At 44.9% G+C, this 21,993-nt stretch overlaps 1 protein-coding gene across 1 annotated transcript in view; it reads right to left on the reverse strand.

The window, feature by feature from the left end:
• LOC119175437 (uncharacterized) overlaps positions 1-19,725 on the reverse strand; it is a 39,600-nt gene extending 19,875 nt beyond the window's left edge. The window contains exon 1 of the mRNA XM_075881232.1: positions 19,560-19,725. The gene's annotated coding sequence lies outside the window, so the exon portion shown is untranslated. The remainder of the gene's footprint in view (positions 1-19,559) is intronic.
• Positions 19,726-21,993: the final 2,268 nt, after the last annotated feature.

Consider the following 21,993-nt stretch of genomic DNA (forward strand, 5'->3'; position numbering starts at 1 on the left):
CACATGACACCCTTTGTCGCAATGTTTGTGTAAACTTTTGTTAGCTATATAAATCTTCATTTTCTCCTTGAAGCATACTAGGTGCTTCAAGTTGTATTTCCGTGCTTTCTTTTTTTACATCAGTGTTGTACTGATATCGCCTACTTGCTTGTGTGACAAGGATGTATAACTTATGTGTAGTATTCAGGGATTTAGTAATTATTTTGTTTTGTCAGGCAGTAAATTAGAAGCAAAAAGATCTTATTCCTATGTTTCCAGATGTTGACAGAGAGTTTCAGAATATTAATATTTTTGGGAAGGGCTTATGTAATAAAAGAAATCCTACAGATAGCTTATGTGAACAAAAGTCAAACTACATGGTAATTTGCTTCAGAGTACCAACAGTTTGTTTTCTGAATAGCTTACATTTATGATGTAATACAATATATATGGCTTGTTCTTGCACACGCTGTGTGTCCATAAACCATCACTCTTTGCAAATATTGTTTTTATCATTTAGATCACCCACACACATGTGCATGCTCTGCATAGTGTTATTACATAGTTTTGTGAATGCGAAACATTCATTGGCACTCTGTCAATTGTCAGCAAGAAGGGGCTAGTCCAATATCGCCTGTTTTGATTGTGCCATGATCCCTTTATTCAAGGATTTACCCTTCAATGTATCAGTATACTGGGTCCCGCGCAATGGGTTGAGAGTCCTCCAGGCAGAGTAAGCTTCACCACTGGGGCGACGCGTCACAGCCCCTCGAAGCCCGCCTGTACCCTGTTTAGCTACCGGTGGGTAGCCGGCTGGCACTGGGGATTGAACCCCGCACCTCCCGTAGCTGAAGCGGACGCGTACGTGCAATGCCGCAGATACGGTTAATGTATCAGTATACACTTTGCTAAGACATGTTTGGTACTCGCTATCTGTATGTGATATAACGTTTGTTGTGTATGGAAGTAATATTTTGTGGTATCTTTTATAGATGTATCAGCGATGGCAGCTCTTCATGGTCCCGACACAGAGCACAGGTTGCAGTGTGCGATTGGAACAGTCTTCCTGCAAGCCCTAACGGGCCTTATTAAGCGGTAGGCATTTCTTTTTGTTGCCACAGAGTGATATTTCGGACACATAGCACCTAATGAGGTATAGCATACACTGTCTTTTAGCTTAGGTGTGGGAAGCCTATATCCTGCACTTCAGTGCAGTATTCCTTGGACATGGAACATGCATCATATGGTTTGTAATCCTTGAACATGGAATGTTTCTGGAGCCAACGTTGTGACACTTGGAGGCGTCTTGATAATGGGAACAGCTGTTCCTTGTCACTGCTGTCTTGAGCAAGGCAAGAGTTCTTGTTAAAGGGTTGCACAAGGAAAAACATTCAGCTGTTCACAAGGAAAAACATTCACAAGGAAAAACATTCGGTTGTTGTTTCAGCTCGTTATCGAATTTTCACGTGTATGAGCAGATTTGTGGTATTTTTTTAAGTTGTAGTGCAATCTTGTTTTAAGCAACATCGTGCAACATGAAAGTACTTATTCCTTTCTAACAAAGCCTTCTCAGATAATCCTTATGTCTGAGAGTTTGATCATCTGAATTAGGGACAGCTTTTCTTGGAAGGCAGCACATACTCATGTTTCATTGCTTTGTTTGGAACATGTTCCCACTACAATCTATGACAATACCATGAATGTGTTTATGTAACACATCTCACAAGACATAGAGGCTTATCATACAGAGAAGTGTAATCTGTGTGATAGTGCCTTGAATAGCCTTGTTAGACTGCAAAGTTAAATTGTTGAATGAATTCATGCTCTTTTGGAAGTACAGTACTCACGGATTGAAACAGGACACTCGGAGCGTGTGGCGAACGGTACATGTGCCGCGGCTCGTGAGTGCGCGCAAAACCAATGTGTTGCGTTGTGGTATAGGGCGATACGGGGGAGACCTATGGAGCATGGCTACTCCTTCCGATTGCCAAATTGTCGGCCTGTAGTTCTTCACGTGTACACTGCCAGGGCAGCGCTGCAAGGCTCGCGAACATTCGCATGTCTATCAAACTGGCTCGCCGCTGCGCACCACTTTTATTGCCACGCCAGCAGACGACCCTCTCGTTCTGCGTGCTTAGGCAATGCAATACGCATGCTGTGCAAGTAAGACGCAAGATTCAGTTAGTAGATTGTGCCTTGTGTGCGTTTGTAGACATGATAAACATCTGCACAAAAGCATGAAAAGTTTACTTCGTGGTTTCAGTCTCGAAAAGAAAGAAAATATGTGGCATGCTTTCCTTCATGCAACATGGAAATAATATCATGTATTAGTGTCGTAAAAGCAAACTGCGGCCTATTCTTGAATAAAAATGCGAGAAGCTCGCTCGTTCTTCTATTGCCAACAGCTCTACAAATGCTTGCCACGCAAAATAGCCGCACTATTCACTGCTTGGGGTGAGACAAGAAAGTACTTAGTTATTGTTTTATTGCTGCACGGAAGCAGGCCCGTGGCTGGTGCTTTTCTTTTTTGTTGTGACAAAAAGCTTGAAAAACTTTTCATGCTTTTGTGCAGCTATTTATTATGTCAACGAGCGCATTTCAGGCGCAACATCTTAGCGGTATCCAATTACTTACTTGCGCAGCCTACGTGCCCCATCGTCGAAGGGCGCCGATCGAAAGCATTGTCTGCTAGCGCCACAATATAAATGGTTCGCACAGTCCCCATAGATTCGGGCTGCATGCCTGCGAAAATGCGCGAGCCTTGCAGCGTCACGCTGGCAGTGTGCACTTTGTGAACTAAATGCCAACTCTTTAGCGACCAGAAGGAGTAAGCCTGCACAACAATGCAACATCCTGGTTCCGCGAGCACCCATGAGCAGCGGCACATGCATTGGCGGCCACGCGCTACTAATGTCCTGTTTCAATCCGCGAGTACTGTACATTCATGTTGACCATACTGGGCATGTTGGTACGTACTTGGGAGGAAACAGGAGTGCAAGCAAATACATGGACTGCTGCATCCATTATTCTTTCTGTGTCGGCGTCTTAGCTCATGATGCTGTTCACTCCTGAGTGTACATTTTATTTCCACGCTGAGCTTCTACATACACTCTAAATTGTATTATCTCTGTGACGTAAGGGTTCAGGCAATATTTTGGGCATCTGCATCGTCTAAAATAGTCATGAGTTTAACGCTGTGCTGTGCTATTTTTTTAAAATACTTGAGTAACGCAAGTGTTTGGTCGGGTTGGTAATTCATCGCCTAGAAACTTTTGCAAGGTACGGCAAATTATCAACAGAGAAAAGGGAGAGGACACAAAGTAGTGCTAGCTCGTGTTGTTGCCCTTTTGATTGTGCATGTTTTTTCTGCTGTTGAAAGTTTTCTTCAAAAAGAGTTCCTATCCTTGTCCTATCGAGACGTTGAGTGTACACACCCCAGTGTAGATTCTTGTGCTTATTAAAGACCAACAATCAATTTCATAGTTTTCAGTATTGCCTAGTGAACATGGGCAACTGTGCACTCTGAAGCATGGAGCTAGGTAAAAATATTTCCCTTTTTATAAAGCTTTTGTCACCTCTTCAAGGTACCTAAATAATGTATCTTTAGCTATTGAATAGTATGCAAAAATAAAGGGTACAAAAATGTTTTACTTGCTTCCTCCAATCTGTTGCTAGTAGAAAGATGTGTACAAACGACCTGTAACATGTTACAACATGCATATCTGTGTAATATACTGTAGGTTACAAAAAGCACAATTTTTTAATTGTTTTCACTAGAGTTGTGTAGCTGTATCACCTAGACGTAGCTCTACATTTCATGTGCCTGTTTGTTGCTCAATTTCATCTTGCACATAGGCGTGCGCATAAGAGTGGGGGCAGCCCCCCTCTCCCTCAACTTGTTAACTAAGACGGGGGCTTCAAAATTGGAAGCTTACTTAACTAAGTAAGGGGGAGTGCCGTGGTGAACCTCCCTGCCACCCAAGTGTAGGAAAACCCTGCACACGCCTAAGACTTTGCACCTCTGAGCATGAGCCCTCAATGTAGTTCTCAGTTAAAGAAGAGGGATTTTAATGTGGAAGCTTTGTGTAAAACAAAGTTGTGGAATATAGACCCACTGTTGCATGCTGTAGTCATACATTGGGTGCCATTGGAATCGTGAAAGGAGGTTATTCTGCAATATTGCCTTAGAGAAGCTGACTCAGCTGATTCCTCTGTTCGTGATAGCTGGCTTCTCTCCAATTACTGATCAATCGGCAGCCCTCTGAACTGATGTATAGTGGTTAGTTTTTTTTTTCAACGCAGCATGAAGTCAAGGCTATGTGGTTCGACATTGAATTCAGAGGGATTATTTAATATAACTGATAATTGTATATCACTATTTAAAAAAAGGCATAACTCATCAATTGTAATGTCTATTCATGTGCTGCGCTAAAATGTATGCTTCAGCGCCTTCTAAGTTTTTATGTTCTCTCTTGCAGGTTTTAAATACAGCAGCGGTGCCACCACGACGTTGCTATAAAAGACCCTATCATCAGTGCAAAGTCGAAAATTAAAAACAAATGCAGTTATTCCTGGAAATGTCTCATTTGGTGTTTCTTTGTTTGTACTTATAAAACAGGACTTTCGCAAGAATTGTAAACAAGGGCGAACTAGCTCCATTTATTTTCCTATCCGAACTGAATTGCTTGACAATGTAATGCAAGTTTCCAAATTCAGGCATTATATACTTGCAGCATTATTTATCAGCTTCGAAAGATTCTGATGTGTAAAAAACTATGATCTGTTCATTGGTGGAAGTGGTTTGATGGTATTTCCTTTACAATCCTGTAATTTGTGGACACTTTCATGTTAATTATAGAGCGATTTATTGGTCTGCTTTTCAGCAAATGTTCTCTTGATGGCATAGGACCTTAGTCTACAACGCGACATTTGATGTCAACCTAATGCATATGGTCGATAGCACTTAACTAGTTAACGGCCATCAGAAACTCGGATTGTCAGGACTCTATAGACTAACGCTAGCCAATGGTCATCAGAAACTCTCATGTCGGGCCTCTATAAACTTACGCTAGACTATAGTCATCAGAAACTCTAATGTCATAACTCTATAGAGTTACACTAGACTATAGTCATCAGAAACACGAATGTCATAGCTCTATAGACTAACGGTGGCCAATTACTACTAGACTCACATTAGGTACGCATTTGGAAAGCACATTAGATTGACATTAGACAGTTTAAAGATTGTGATGTTGAATGACATTAGCCTGTTTATAAAATTACATTAAATTTTTTCATAAGGGCATGCACCTTTCATAACACGAGTGCTTACGACAAACTCGGGCAACAGTCTACCTAGTCTTATTTGACGCACTGTTAGCAGGAAAGAACCTCTTGTCTCACGAAAAAAAAATCTTTTTACTAACTGCTTGGTGAACAGATGTGCTAGCCCAGGGCCTTCACCTATCCCCCGTCTAAACAAATTCGTACGACAATACCGTTCCCAGTTAGGCTCCCACACAAATACGGCAAACAACCGATGTAATTTTTGCCCATTGACCCGAGAACAGTACAGTACTTGCATCACATACCATAGCTTAGACACACGCGCACACACGCACACGCGCGCACGCACACACAAAAAACAGCTGCATGCAGTAACATATCGGAATGGTAGTACAAAACTAAGAATGAACAAAACATTGGGGCCAGCATTAAAATTGAGCGCTCTGTGCGTCAAGGTTGCCCTGTTAGCCGGCTGTTTTGAATCTACATTCAAGTATTATGTCTGTCGATACTGCAGTATGATGTAATTAGTGGGTTTATATTACATTGCTTTAAAGTCAAACTACTCGTGTATGCTGACGATGTTGCGATATGTAATACTGTCTATGAACGTATTGAAAAAAATCACTACAAGTTTCTAAATCTATCATCGAAGTTACAGGAAGCCACATAAACTGCGGTAAATGCTTTGGCTTTTGGCATACATCCTGGCCTTCAAACCCTGAATTTCTTGCAGCCATTAAATAGACAAAACGCAAATTAAATATCTTGAAGTTCCACGTCGAGTCATATGAAAGGACCGATGATTATTGGAAACAGCAAGCAAAAGAAATAAAAAAAGAAAGCGAATAGGTGGAAAGCAACTTATCTCTTTGTTATACAGTCATGCCTCTGCTTGTGAATACAGTCGAAATAACTTCCTCTGCTTAAATATGCAGTGAAAGTTATTTTCATGATCTACAAACACACGCGTCCTAGATACATGCGTAAAAATACAACATGAAATATTGCCGTAGTAATGCGTGGTAAAAGCATACATTGCCATGGGGCGACATGACAAGGAATTATCTTAATGACTTCATAGTTTATAGCCAGTTACCCACTACAAAAGGCATACATGCTACTGCACCATCAAGGCCACGTAGTCGAAAAGATTTCATACAATAAGTCTTTGAAGTTTGCACTATAAGGACAGACTCCGCTATGACCTTCAACTCTTAAAAGCGAAGCTTAAGAGTCCCCCAATTTTTCTAAAGCCTGCCCCGATGGTAGCAGCAGTGATTTCCGTGAACCAATAGCAAGTGGCAAAAAACGCGCTGAAATAACCATTGAGAGATGCGCACTCCGTAGGCCTATATTTTTCAGCCTTTCTCAATGAAACGTTCGTTTCGTTGTCATTCCTATACACCTTCCGACATTTTTGACCTCTACCTGGCTCAAATGGTTCATATTCATGATGCGTACAACTTCAGTAGATTTTCACTTCTTTTATGGTTTTGTTGGGGAATGTAATGCCCTACACTACCGGAAATAATCGAACTCTTTCGTGTTTTGGATTGCAAGCCAAGTCATCATCAAGAAGGCTTCATTGTATAAACAATCTCGACATCATTTACTTTGCTTCCGTTGTCCTAGTCATCATACTTTAAGCACGTGCCCTCAAATAACAGCAGCTTAGTCGTCGAGTCTCGCAAAGTGTTTGCACGAAACTGTCTGGAACATTTACACATATGTACTGGATCAGTAACCTCCTCACTGGAAACGTCCAATTGTGGCATACATATTGTGTGCAATATATAGTCTTGCAGCAAACTCAGGGTATGCTAAACAAGTCCTTGCGCACATGTATCTTTGGCTTGCGAAAACATGTATAGTGTCATCGCCTTAATGTCGGTAAGGAGGATCATCAGAGCGACAGTAGGTTTTACCGCGACGCACTGCATTCATTGCTTGCTCATGCGGAATAGCCAGCGTGCCTTTTCACCCGGTGCCTACAGCGCCTTCTTCGAATTCAACATTCCGCGTTCTGCTAAGCTTGTTCCTCATTTTCAGGGTTGCAACGCACATCGTCCCACCCTGATTGCTGCGAACGTGTAATAAAAAAAAAGCGGGTCGAAAACGTAGGGCACAGGAACACGTTTCGCCCCTGAAACCTGGTCAGTTCGCAGCGTCTTCTTGTGTGTATGCCTACTTGTTCACCGTGGTGCGACCGTGTTGTGGACACAGAGAAACTAGAAGGCTAGACAATGTGTTGCCGCTGCCAGCAGGTGGCTTCGAGAAAAAAAATAAAGAAGGAATTCGCGCACGGCAACGGGACCCGGTGACCACAAGCCGTGGGTTAGCGGGACGCTTCCTCCGGCACCGTGGAGACCCGCTGTGACCTCGATATCGACTCGAGGAGTCGTTGCGGCGGCGGCGTGCCCTTCCCACGGAAGCGCTGTTCCGTCTTGTAGAGAGATACTGATATGATGGCCTGCCTTCTGAGCAGCGAGCGTGAAAGTGGTACTAAGTGCGAAATTACCGGCGTGAATCTTTGTGCTCAGCCGACCGCGCGCCAGGGAAACCGTGAGCCGATCTTCTGCCGCGCGACTCCCTCCGGCTGGCTAGTGTGGGACGTTGCGCCCTTTTTTTTCTTTTTTTTCACGATAAACGGTAACCGGAAGCGTGTGAGCTACGTGACGCCAATCGTGGGCGGTCGCGTCGATGACTTCCGGGGCGCGTAACATTTTGTCGCCCGCGCAGAGGGGGGGGGGGGGGAGGGGAACGCCCAGCCTTGTTGGCGCGTGCTGCTGTTTTGCATGAAATCAGTGCGTTTGTGCGCGTGCTATATAGCGGGAATAGAAAGTGCACCACCGGGGAGCCGGCGCACAGGGTGATTCTCATCGTGCTCTGCGCCGGCCAGGTATGCGGCCGCCCCGTTTCCACGCCGAATGAAATGTCCCTGAATGAGACTACACAAACTTGCGCGTTCATATATTATTCAATCCCAGGAAGTGCGAAGTCACCTGAAGCACTTAGAGATAATAATAATAATAATAATAATAATAATAATAATAATAATAATAATAATAATAATAATAATAATAATAATAATAATAATAATAATAATAATAATAATAATAATAATAATAATGATACTTTATTGTACACATCAATAAGAAATACTAAGAAGAGGGCCTGTCTAATCCTACGAACTTGTGCGACTAGGCCCGGCAGAGCCGGTTACAGCGATCTGGATACAAGGTAACAAAAGCTACTATTGCTTTTTTGCCAACAAACAGACAAATGATTCACATCATTGCTTTTTACAGGCAGTAAATGAAAAAGAACAACAAAGGAGGGACCCAGAGCATACGTGACATACAAGTAGACCATGTGATTTTACAGCTCAGCGAGTAATTTCTTAAATTGTTTTTTTAACTGGCTGAAAAAAAAAAACTCTTTAGGTAGTTCTCTGAAGATTTTTGGAATATATACACTTCTACAAGCTTCTCCATATCTGGTAGAAAACCGGGATACTATAAAACGCTTTTTTTTTCTCTCAGGGGTTGACGCGTTATATATGGCACTTTAATGTCCCCACACCAATTGTATCTCGGCACAACTGTTTTAGTGAACAAATCCTGGAACACACAAAAACTCAAATCCCGAAAAATAGCACTGGCTTCAACTTACTCCCAAAACCACCATATGTCCCAAACGTCCAAAATGTCCCAAAACCACCATATGTTTACGAGAGACGCCGTAGTGGAGGGCTCCGGAAATTTCGGCCTCCTGGGGTTCTTTAACGTGCACCCAAATCTAAGCACACGTGCCTACAACATTTCCGCTTCCATCGGAAATGCAGCCGCCGCAGCCGGGATACGAAACAATAATAATAATAATAATAATAATAATAATAATAATAATAATAATAATAATAATAATAATAATAATAATAATAATACCAAACATCGAGCTTGTCTTCATTACGAATAACCACAGCGTAGAAAAACTCTTAGAAGGAAAAAGAAAACAAGAGCTTATATTTCACTGGTTATTATGGTCAAAAATCTTTACGCACTCATCTGCAACAGCTGGGAACTATAGCCACTATAAGTATGCACGTAAGTGGACAGAGTGGCAACAGCAAAATGACAGACCAGCGTCTCTATTATTTTTTTTTCATCAATGGGACAACGCCAGCGGCGAGCACCTTCAATCCTATAAAAGCGAGAATTGTGGAAACGCCAGTCCATTCTTACAGCTTCCCTAAGGGCGGCGACGCAGTCAAGTGTGTGCAGGGGCGAGATTGGATCTGTAAACACGAAATTGATCTACCTTGAGATGTGTGACCGCCGAGCTGAGAGAGATCCCATCAAGCCTGTAGGCAGACGATATCAGACGCACGTTCGAGACAGCATAAACAGCTAGCCCGCGAGACCGTGGCCGCGATGCAAAGAGGAAAACAAACAAGTTCGCCCACGTTATCAACCGTCCCTATATAGATAACGAGTAGAACGTTGCGACGGTGGAGAAAAACTAAATCGATAATTGAGTTGTTCTCGGTTACATCTCGCATGGCAGCCTGACCCGTGGGAAATAAGCGACCGGTGTATACCGGCGCTGATTCGAGCGGCGTGGAGACGAGTATGAAGAGGATACGGCATGATGTCGGCCGCGCACAAATCAGTGTTCTTTAGTACATGTTGCGATGGCCCGATTCTTATAGTTTTCTTTAGTGGACCGTAGATGCTACTTTCCACTGGATCTATGTCGTTTCTGGTTTTATAAACGGCACTGAACACTCTGTCCTCCTCCGCTTTTGGAAGGAATGCCGCATCGGCCCTCGAATGAAGCGCTTACTGCCCTTCAGCAATGTGACTACAGAAGGGCTCGCAGTCAAACGAGAGTGCCTCTGAGTAAAGTGCAAAATTATTGGAAATATTGGACCCCTGAATAATGCACGAAAAAAAAACGATTTAGGGCACAGGAATGGATGCTTTTGAAACACTTAACTATTTGCTGAACTATTTTAGCATAGTTTCCTGCGGCCACGGCGACAGTTGACATTTTCCTCGATAAAAGTAGTCTCTTTTTATCTGCTGAGACCGTTTTTGTACCTTATTTTTATGTGCCATTCATGGCAGCTGTATTTTTGCTTTTCGTGCAGGGGAATCTTGTAGACGCTTACGGTGGCCACTAGTGTGCGGTGACCTCACATGTCGCGCTCCAGACTCTTCAAACCAGGATAAACACGCCCTCGGATGTAAATAATTGCTGCCATGGACAAACCATATGTTGTACGCTCCGTTCTGCCACCCTTTAGTAATTGCGGAAGCTAAGGTCCCCAGATTGTTCGTCGGACAGTGGCGTAGCCCGGGGGGGGGGGGGGGGGGGGGGATGGTCCAAACTCCCCGAATTAAAAAAAATCTCATCTGTATATAGATACGCACCCATACAAACACATGCACGAAAATACATAAAAGATAAAGAATCCCCCCCCTCCCACACACATAAAAAAAGTTCTGGCTGCGCTATTGGCGCCGGATATTGAAGTTTATGGATGAAACTTTGCTGAAGAAGAATAATCCTATATTCAATGTCTTGCACTGTATTCCGTAGACTCGGGCTTTGACTAACTACACACCTAAACATGAAAGATAATGATGCTTGAGGACCTAAGAGGATAAGTCCTAGAGCTGTTTGGTATGCAAACTTGCGTACCTATTTAAAATTGTTGCAGAAGTTCGTAAGACCATGTGCTGAATCTGCACATACACACTCGGCATAGACTAGGCCTTTGTTGTGGACTAGTTCGAGCGTCCATGTACAGACTGGGCGTGTCACTTAACCTCCCCTTCGATACGAGATTTTGTTGATCCGTGCTAAATAGTGTTTGTTACTTTCCTCAATATTATTTTTCGCCTATAAAATTTCCATTCCTGCATGTGTATAACGGCAAGCCGTCGATGCGTATCCAGATTGCTGCCTATAGGAAACTGAAATAAAGCTGCGCAGGGGACGGGTAGAAAAAAACAGGACGACTTGTGTTCCGTCTCCTGCACAGTTTTGTTTTAGTTTTTAAGGTTCTACCCACTAACTCTCCAATGCACTTTCCGCGTCTATAGGAAAAAGTAAAAACACGGCGAAAACAGATTCATAAAGGAACAATCACCCTCAATTTCGCACGATTTGTTATATAGCCGCTATATATCCTGCTCTATGAGTACTATGCAAAGAACGTATACATTAAGGCTTGCAGTCTCACTGCGTGTCAATGCAGCAGCGTGCCCTGGGATGATCTGCGGCGAATCTTACACGCAAAAAAAAACTGTACTTCAACAGCGCAGTGCCTACGAAAGAAACACAAACTTTCAGTTAGTATATACACGAACGCCGCTCATAACACATGCTGCTGGTACACAAGGTCCTCTATTGCGTGTGTTCAACTGTTTGCGTCCTTTACATTCTCACAATGCGATTATAGAAACACAGTTATCTTCAGCGAGCCGAACCCTCGCGTGGTCGAGTCAGCGGGCACGTATACCGCGTGGAACAAGAGTTGGAATTGTTTGATGGTTTCGTCGCACCCATTTCGGCCCCGCTGCCTTGGTTACACGGCGTTGCGGCAGAAGAACCATTTTGCTGAAGAACGTATGGTCGAGCCGCCATCTCTGCATGTACATCGAGACGGGCCCGTGTGTGTTTAAAGAGCCTCCGCGGAGGCGCGCGTTGGTTGCGACTTCGGGGAGATAATAAAGACGTGGGGCACAGCTGGCATGGCACGGAAGGCAGAATTTGCTATGTATTGGGAGCGGAGGCAATTTGCGGTTTTGCGAGAAATGTTGGTGTGACGGCGGCCCAGTTTCATGTAAATTGGTGAACGACAAGAGAATGCTCGTTTCGCCGGGGGTGGACAGGCATTGAAGTGGCCGGTGGCATCGTTTAATGAGGGAAAGCCCGAATGCCGACAAGGAGCACCCCTCGGCGGCACGCATCTATGGCTTCAAAAAGACAACGGTGAGGAGAAATCTCGTTTAGCCTTTGTGTAGGGCGAAGCTACCTAGCTCGAAGTTGGTGACATCCTAGCCAGCTGAGGGGCTCATGAGTGATATAACCGCGCTTGACCGACTTCACGGAAACTAAAGCAAGTTGTAAACAAAGGACTTTGGGACACTGCTGTAGAGGGCGGGCTCGAAAGGGGGCGGTGACGATGTAGACTGAAATAGCCCCACCTCTTTTTTTTAGTATTGTGAATCGATGCACTCATTGGTCGAAATAAGGCGAGGGATTCGAACAATGGTTTCACCCCGTATCATGACTGTTTATAAACGAGGTGTATACGGAAATGAGAAAAAGCGCGAGCCGGGAATCGGCCGCCGCTGGAAAGTAATCTGTGTTGACCTAATATGACTTTACTTTTGACTTTTGCTTTTATTAAATAGTTTTGTTCTGGAAGTTCGCCTCTCTTGTTGCAAGGCGTCTGTAGACGATGAGGAACCGAGGTATAGTGGTTAAACGCTGTTTAACTTGGACGCGCTACTAAATGCCAAGAATTATGTAAACATGAAGGTTACATGCTCTTTAAGATTAGACGGAATCGTGCATAAAGCTGCAGTTATGTAATAGTTTTAGGGATGTACCAAAATTTGGGCACAGCTCACTATACTCACATACAACTTTAAAAGGCAATTAGGCCTCGCTAACTTCCATAGCGAGGCAGCCGATTCCCACTGCGACTAAAGAAGTAGCCTCGCTCACGTGCATGCTCATGTTCTCCAGTGGCGGGGCCACTGATCATCCGGTTCTTGACGTCAGTCGAGTGCGCCCTCACTGGTGCAAGCTAGTGTACATTCGCCGCAGTATGTTACCACTGTTGTCTAATATAGTACCCAACTATAGTGCGTCACACTTGAGCATTCTGTTCACTTATCTGTGAGAGAATAAATCAGTAAACTCAGGGTGGACACTTCTTGGTGACGTGGAATGAGCGACACGCTTATAGGAAGTCACTTCCGGCTTAGGTTGCCCGAGGATATAAGCCCGGCTTCAAAAATACCGCTATACTATCTTCCGGCCTATACTTAAGGTATCGCGTATGCAAACCTTGTATATCATCTGCCTGCGAGAAGATTATCGGAATTGATGAAGACATTTCGACAGTATATTAAAACCGCCAGCGTGAGACGCACTTAAATAAGGATAAAGAGGCGTTCGAGCTTTACACTATTCAGCCTCGCGGAGAGATACTCGAGAACAATATGCACTTCGGCCTTCGGTGCATGCCTTCGAAAACTTGTCAGTATATTCCACACACACTTTAGAAGATTGACGTTGCTACATTTATTTTGGTAGTTTACGCATTCCTTACCATTTGAGAAGTGAAATCCCCCAAGTTTCATGCGCACCATAATTTATACACTGAGCTCGTTAGGTTACTTCGACCTCCAGATGCATTCTTTTGTCGTGAGATACATATATGTGACTCTCAATAGCTTGTACGAAAGTATATGTACGTTTCAGCCTCATCAAAACGCTGTTCACAGTAGCGACGAGGCTTTACAATCACACGTGGTCAGTTATCCTATATTGAAATAATAATTTTGTTAGAACCCTCCTTGGTTCTCAATGTACCGAATGAAATAATTTATCTTCACAGTGGGATCGCTTTTTACCGTTCATTGCGTGCACAAGTGCTTCAAAACACACACACACACACACACACACACACACACACACACACACACACACACACACACACACACACACACACACACACACACACACACACACACACACACACACACACACACACACACACACACACACACACACACACACACACACACACACACACACACACACACACACACACACACACACACACACACACACACACACACACACACACACACACACACACACACACACACACACACACACACACACACACACACACACACACACACACACACACACACACACACACACACACACACACACACACACACACACACACACACACACACACACACACACACACACACACACACACATACACACATACATACATACATACATACATACATACATACATACATACATATATATATATATATATAAAGCCCAATAGGTTTTATAACAAATCGGGCGTACCCGTGCAAAACGACGATTGAAGGTATTCTATAGTGCTACATGCATGCGTGGCATTTCATTCGCAGCTGTCTCCTTACCGGCAGGAAGCAATTGATGCGTATCTTTCCAGGACGTACACGGGTGGGCTTATAGTAGCCTCGTATTTTTAGTGGGTGTGCGACTATAGTTAGACGCGTTACGTGGATGTTGAGGGCCGCAAGAAGGAACAAATCGTTAAGTCTTCCTCCGCAGTCGAACGAGCGGCCTGAGCTACGGCGCAACTGTGTTCCTCTTATTTTTTCTCCTTTTCGCTTCATCCTTACCTCGCCAGCCTATAAATCTGGCCCCTTCGAAGCTCTCGCCCCTCTCTTGCTGCCACTTGGCTTTCCTTTTGCCGAGGGAAGGAAGTATTTCAGCGTGTGGCGTGTGGACGTGTTTCCTCGCGTTGAAGGAAGTTTTCGCACGACATGGGCCATTCATTTGGCGCCGCACGATGACATGTGCGCAGAGCTGGCGGTGATCCGGCAGGACGGGTGGGAACGTATTTAGCCTTGCAGCTATGAAAATCAATGAATGCGTATTATTCCGTGCGTCCTGCCAAACTGACATAGATGTTTTCAAGTGAAGAATCTTTCCGTGTTCTAACTCAACAGCGTCAAACGTCACCTAATACTTAGCTTTAAAGATTACTCGTGCTTATGATTACATGGTCGTAATGGCAGTGTCTATATCTATGACCTGCTGGGGAAACTTTGTTTTCAGTTCACGCCATCACACGAGCGCTATCACGTGTACAATGCACTTCAAGTGTGTGGAAAAGATTTCCATCATTACGATGTCTCTCAAAGTTCAGCCGAATTCGGGAAAGCGACTGCCCACTTCTTGACAAGCCAACACAAAACCCTTGGTCACAAACCCCAAACCGTTCGGTCAATTTAATGTTCACATTGCAACAGGTGCATCTCACACGTATACCTTTTGACTTGTAGAGCCTGGCTAACGCACCAAAGTGCTCCTAATCTTTTTTCTTTTTTTTTGGTAAAGAAAGAAGAGCCAAGTCAGTGCTTTTTATGAGTCATTCTAAGATTACTAAAGGCTCGAATTGTGAATATTCCACTGGGGCTGGTAGAATGTGATTTGATGGAATGTGAATTTTATACAGCATTACGGCCACCGATACAACTCTCCGAGACAGCACGGGATTCATGTCTGTATTAGGGACTATGCATCACTCTACTAATGTATTAGAGCTGTTGCAAAGTGCGAGAAAAGAAAGATGCAGCGGAATCTCAAAGTTGGTGGCATGACACACACACACACACACACACACACACACACACACACACACACACACACACACACACACACACACACACACACACACACACACACACACACACACACACACACACACACACACATACGCACGCGCACGCGCACGCGCACACGCACACGCACACGCACGCACACGCGCACGCACACGCACACGCATACGCACACGCACACGCACACACACACACTTCATTGGTTCAGATCCCACCGACGGGAAGGGTGACTTCTGGTCTACTCTTTACTCTTCATTTACGTCAACATCATAACACTAGACCTGAAAAAATCAACAAATAATGCGACCTACGCTTTCCTCACCTTAATTGTTTTTTTTTGTTTATTTCTTCTGTGTTACGAAGAAATGGGCTCCTCGAACAATTCCTCTTCCTTCACACACATGCACAATCGGAACATTTGGATTGGGTCCCCCCCCCCTTTTTTTTTTGGTCAATGCAAACAGCTGCATAGTTTTTATACAATAGACCTCTCCCTGTTTGCAAACAGCGTGACATCACTGCGAGCACCCCGATCATCACCCTCTCCCTTGGTGCAGGTACTAGCAAGAAGTTGCGCCGGCAGGATCTTTCTGCATAGCAGCGCTGCGTGCGTCGACATTCATTCGACAGAAATTTCTCTGAATTGCTACTTTTTGAAGCCACAGCTTTTCAAAAGAAGGGTCACTGCATATAATGCACGATTCTGTTCAATTAGGATGTGGCGATTTGCTTGTCCTAAATGGCAGCCACAAAAAAAATAATAAATTTTATTCTGTTCGAAAGTCAACGTCCTGCATGTTCACGCTTAGTGAAGCTTTGAGGAATATTTGCATGGCATGAATGGGAACATGCTCAATTTCCGTCGTGACATGCTCACTGCAGTTTAAAACTAGGTACAAAAATGGTGGCAGCATGGTTTTGAGCTGCTGTGCGCGAGGTCACGGGTAAGATTCTCACTCACTACGAAACGTTCTCATCTGAGACTGATGAAAAAAAGAAAGAAAAACATGAAGCACATTAACAAGGTGCTTGATTGGGCTGGTTGATGCTGCATGGTAGACGAAGAAAGTGCTTAACAGCGTAAACGACAGGAGGGGATAGAAGAGACGACAACAGAGCGCTGATTTTTTTTTTTTTTGCACCTGCAGGAACAGCAACGTCTCCAAGGATGTCGACTTCTTATCCTGGTGGGGTGCGTCGGCCTCTCTTTTTTGGCAGCCAAGGTAGAAGCTGCCCCATAAAAAACTCAGCTGATTGACGAGTCAAGTGTCGAAATATCTGGATCCCTCCGCTACGGCGTTTTTCTGTTCTCGTCTCTTCTATCCCCTGCTGTCGTTTGCACTGTTAAGCACTTTCTTTGTCAACAAGAAACACAGTTTGCTGTGCGTTGAGTGGAGGTTAACGAATATCCCTGCAAATTAAAGCGAAATTCTGCCCTACGGCATTCCTCATAACCACAGGTCGGTGAAATCACTCATTGGTCGACTCACATCGACTCACTCAGACTCAGATTGAGCCGTGAGTCTGAGTCCGAGTGAGTCCGGTTTGAGTGAGTCCGGTTCAGGGAAATTTTCGTCAGTGTGAGTGCAAGTGAGTGCGGCTCAAGAAAATTTTCGTGATCGTGAGCTCAAGTGAGTTCGGCTCAGGAACATTTTCGTGAGTATGAGTCCGAGTAAGTCCAGAGCGCAAGATACATTTATTGAGTGAGTGTGAGTTAATTCCACTTTCTTTTTGCCGACCCAAGGTCCTTTCTAGTCATCTTCGGCATTACTATCATCCTTGCCTAGATTCACGTTTATGCTCACGTCTACTCACAGGGATTCCAAAGCAGCGTCGTTTATACGCTTTTTCAGTATTAATTAATTGGAAGCGTGAATTACGTAGGGGCGGGTGACTTCGCCCCCCAACTCTCCCAGGGAATTTCTTGATTATTATATCTTACGCTTTAATCTGTTCCAAGAAAAATGACGTTACTGCATTGGAAGCACCCAGAACTCATTTACGAAGGCATTCACCGTATGCATGTGCCATCTTACTTCGTCAGCTGCAACGAGCTATTTTCATAGCGGGAATACAGTATAAGGCAAGCAACTTCTCTCTACGAGACCAAAAAAACAAAAAACTTTCGACAGTTCCGGTTCACTGAAAATTAAGGGACATCTATGCTGAGGCTCTTGGATAGAAACCTAGCAGTCATGTGCGTGTGTTATAAGACACAGACTGCGTTCAATCAGAGTATTGAACTCGGCCAGCCATCGAAAGCGAGACCACCCACTACGACAGTCCACTTCACACGCTGCGTAGTATTTTAGGCGTCTGTCTGCATTAAGGCGAGACACCGCGTCTGCTCCACTAACAACTCCCACCGACCCCCGCCGTGGTGGTCTAGTGGCTAAGGTACTCGGCTGCTGACCCGCAGGTCGCGGGTTCAAATCCCGGCTGCGGCGGCTGCATTTCCGATGGAGGCGGAAATGTCGAGGCCCGTGTGCTCAGATTTGGGTGCACGTTAAAGAACCCCAGGTGGTCAAAATTTCCGTAGCCCTCCACTACGGCGTCTCTCATAATCATATAGTGGTTTGGAACGTTAAACCCCACAAATCAATCAATCAATCAACTCCCACCGACCGTTCGCAAGTCCCCACTCGACAAACAAGCATAGGCCTCTTGCCTTGAACGACGCTTTCAGCAGTTACCCCAGACTTACAATGTAAATTACATGCATTACCTGGAGAAAATGACTAGGATAGAGCTCTCACACAAGAACTTCGTTTATTCCAGGTCGGGGCGCAGGCAGAATTGTTTTTCCGAGGGTTGAGGGGGGGGGGGGCACTTCCTTGATTTCAAGTACGTGTCATGATAAAAAAAAAATCGGGAAGCACGTGATCGGTGTGCCCCCTTGTTGCTAGGCCGCTAATTACGGGACGTGGAAATTTTCGTAATACTCAAAACACACGTAAAGCTGAAGGCGATTGAAATAAGCATGCACCGACCACGGAGTATAGGGCGCATGATGGCAAACCATTTCAGCTTTCACTCTAGGCAACCGTGTGAAACATCTTGCTTTATGTTGCTCTTATTCGTTGTCAGTGCTTATTTTAATTGTCTTCATGTCCTTTTCAGACCATGTTGGTTTCCCTCCAACTCTCAACCTCACGTACATAAAGGGGGCAGAATCGCATCGCAACAGTTATTGGTAAGCACAAAAACGTTGTACATACCAATTCGAAATTATTATAGTTACAAAATTGGCTCGCGGAGCCGCTGGAGTACTGAGAAAGCTTACGCAACTTGTTCCAACAGCCCCGCCGCGGTTGTCTGACGGTTATGGCACCCTACTTCTCACCCGAAGGTCGCGGGTTCGAATCCCGGCTGCAGTGCCTGCATTTTCAATGGAGGCGAAAATGTTTGAGATCATACCTAGATTCAGGTACACGTTAAAGAGCCCCAAGTGTCGAAATTTCTGGATCCCTCCGCTACGGCGTTTTTCATAATACATTGCGATCTTGGGACGTTAAACCTCACGTATCAAATCAATCAATATCAATGACATTGTATAAATTTGTTACAAGAAACAATTTCTGATATATCAAGTGTAGCCAAGAGGAGATGACACCTATCGGAGTGAAAGCGACATTTTAGACGCTACCAGTTTTCTACATGGTCGTTTTGCTAGTGAAAAGCATCAGGTTTATATGGCATTCAGCGTTTCTTTAGTTACCCAAAGTCAAATAGTTACCCAAAGTCAAGTGTGGCTTCCTTTGAGAGGCGATCGCTCACAGGTGCGGCCGCCTCACAAGCACTTTTTCGCAACAGATATTTCTGTGGTACATACACTACGCACGACTCACGTACCTCTACCCGAGGAATGCACCGCAACAGTCCGAGAACACTTGCAGGACACTGCCGAGTCCGACTAGGCGGCCTTGCTGCCACCGTCACACAGTCAACGCCCACGCGGATCTAGCATTGGAGAGCGATGCTCGCCATTTTATGTCTGGTCACGGTTATGTTGCGTGGTCAGCAGAGCGTTTTGCCACGCCACCAAAATGAATGGGCTGTCTCGAATCCGGGATGCTGCCTTTACGGCAAATATTAATTCTCTGCATATTCGGCTTATGTTCTTTCGTTGCAGGTTTACACGCTCGACGATGCACGCGCTCAGCCAGGGAAGGTAGGAAGTGGGAAGGATGTCGACGCATAACAGACAAATCAGTGAAAATTCATTCCTTTTTGCTCTCTCTCTCTCTTTCTCTCTCTCTCTCTCTCTCTCTGTTCCTCCTGCCGCCACCTCAGCCCGAGCATGTGCTCGACGAGCGTTTGCATCTTGCCACTGCGCGCAACCAATGCCGCGCCTCGCAAGTGAAGAAGAGCTGGCGACGCGTGGAACAAAGAGTATCTCCCGATCAGCTCACCGGCCCGTTAAGGTGGCCTCGGAACGCTTTAAAACCGAGCCGCTCGCGTGTTGCACCAACGGGTTGCCTAAAGCTGCCCGCCACGCGTTCGCCAGTATGCTTGCGCCACAAGGAAAGGGTTACATCGTTCGTTATGGAGTCCACGCATGTGGCCGAGTCCGGAATTCGATCTGCTTGAGCTGCACCTGCGCTATAGATAGTCGCGGGATAAAGTATATACTCGAGGTCCGCTCCAGTGACCACACGGCCAGCGTGGCGCATGGAGGAAGCGGACGTTCGCGGGCTCTTGTAATCGCCGCCGCGGCAATCCTTTCAACGTTTGCGCAGCTAATGCGTCGCTTTGCAGCAGCTGCGAACGCCGCCACCACTTCCTGAGCGCGCGGCACGCATTCCTGCGTGCACGATGGCGGTGCAGAAAGGGTACATGTTTACCGCAAACCCAAACGTGACCGTCGGGGCGACCGCCTGCACCCTTCCTTCCGGAGTGCGCCCCCATCAGCGGAGATTTTAGTTTATATCGCCCTTCGTTCGACCGGAAGAGATGCCCTATGAGGCTCATCGTCCTCTATATACGTGTGCCCTCTGACCATCCCCCTTATGGTGGACTCTGGGCGCACCCTTACTCATTCTCTCCATGAGGCGAGCGGCTCTGTCATCATCCATCACGTAGGCCCGCCGTTACCTCACGTCAGGCTGCAGAAGGACTACACGAAGGCAGTCATGAATAGAGCGGACGCTAGCGACTTCATTTTGCGCCGTCCGAAACAAACGTGGGCACATGACGAAACAAAAACAAGACAAGCTAGAACTGCAAACTTATTGGCTGCTTCTACTGAGAAACTGGTCGCATAATCATTCCTCATGCGCATAAAACAACCGCACAAAGGGTTGCATGTTATGAGCATTGTGCACTTTATTATTCAAGAAATTGAAACAATGGTACGTCTGATGCGCACAATGTACGTTTGAGATTCGCACAAGTAGTAACCAAGACTAAAGGTTACTTCTAATGCAATCACAATAACAAGATATCCTTGCACATTTTCGCACACTGCGTGGAGAAAATGTCAACCCAAACACCAGAAAAAGAATAAAAAATAAGCAATATAAAGACAGGTTACAAACAATGAACTGAATACTTCTTTAGCTCACAAAATTTCTGCAACGGGCTTTTCTCATTTCGGCTCATTGCTAAGCCTTTGGTGGTAATTACACCATTGTTGATATTGTTGTTCTAAGTGTCAAGGGTTTCTTAACGAATTAATGATATCTTAACCGCTTCTGTGTGTCTTGGCCGTCTGTACGCCATTTCATACATCAGGTTAAAGCTGTGGAGCCTACAAAAAATTCAGACAGCAAAATATATGTATCCGCGTTCCATACCTTTAAATTTCGTCGTTCTAAACAAGATCTCCTGCTCTGGCTGCGTGCTACCGGAACGGATCGCGAAGGCCATGATACGGAATCAGAAACGCTAAGCGATCGGAAACAACCTATTACCAGTATGAATAATTATGTTTATTTCAAGACACAAATCATATGCACTTATTACTCAGTCTAACATTAAAAAAAAGATAGGGTGGTAAAACCATTTAAATATTTTCTTAACTGGCTTCCCTACCGTTGCACCTGATGTATGAAACGAAGTAGAACTCTCGGTGCTCTTGCAGTGACTCCTTATCTTGCTACGTACTCTAATAGGCATAAGAAGACAGTGTATACGGTGAACATGGTTCACAGGTCTTGGCATGAATAAGATGACTTGCCTGCAACGTGTGTAATGAAATTTTCTCCATCAGTAACGTGTGCACATACCCGCATTACGCGGACCGTGATGGTAGGGGGTATGATTGATTGATTAATATGTGGGGTTT

This window comes from Rhipicephalus microplus, chromosome X, assembly GCF_043290135.1.
Source record: "Rhipicephalus microplus isolate Deutch F79 chromosome X, USDA_Rmic, whole genome shotgun sequence".
In the NCBI taxonomy this organism is placed as follows: Eukaryota; Metazoa; Arthropoda; class Arachnida; order Ixodida; family Ixodidae; genus Rhipicephalus; species Rhipicephalus microplus.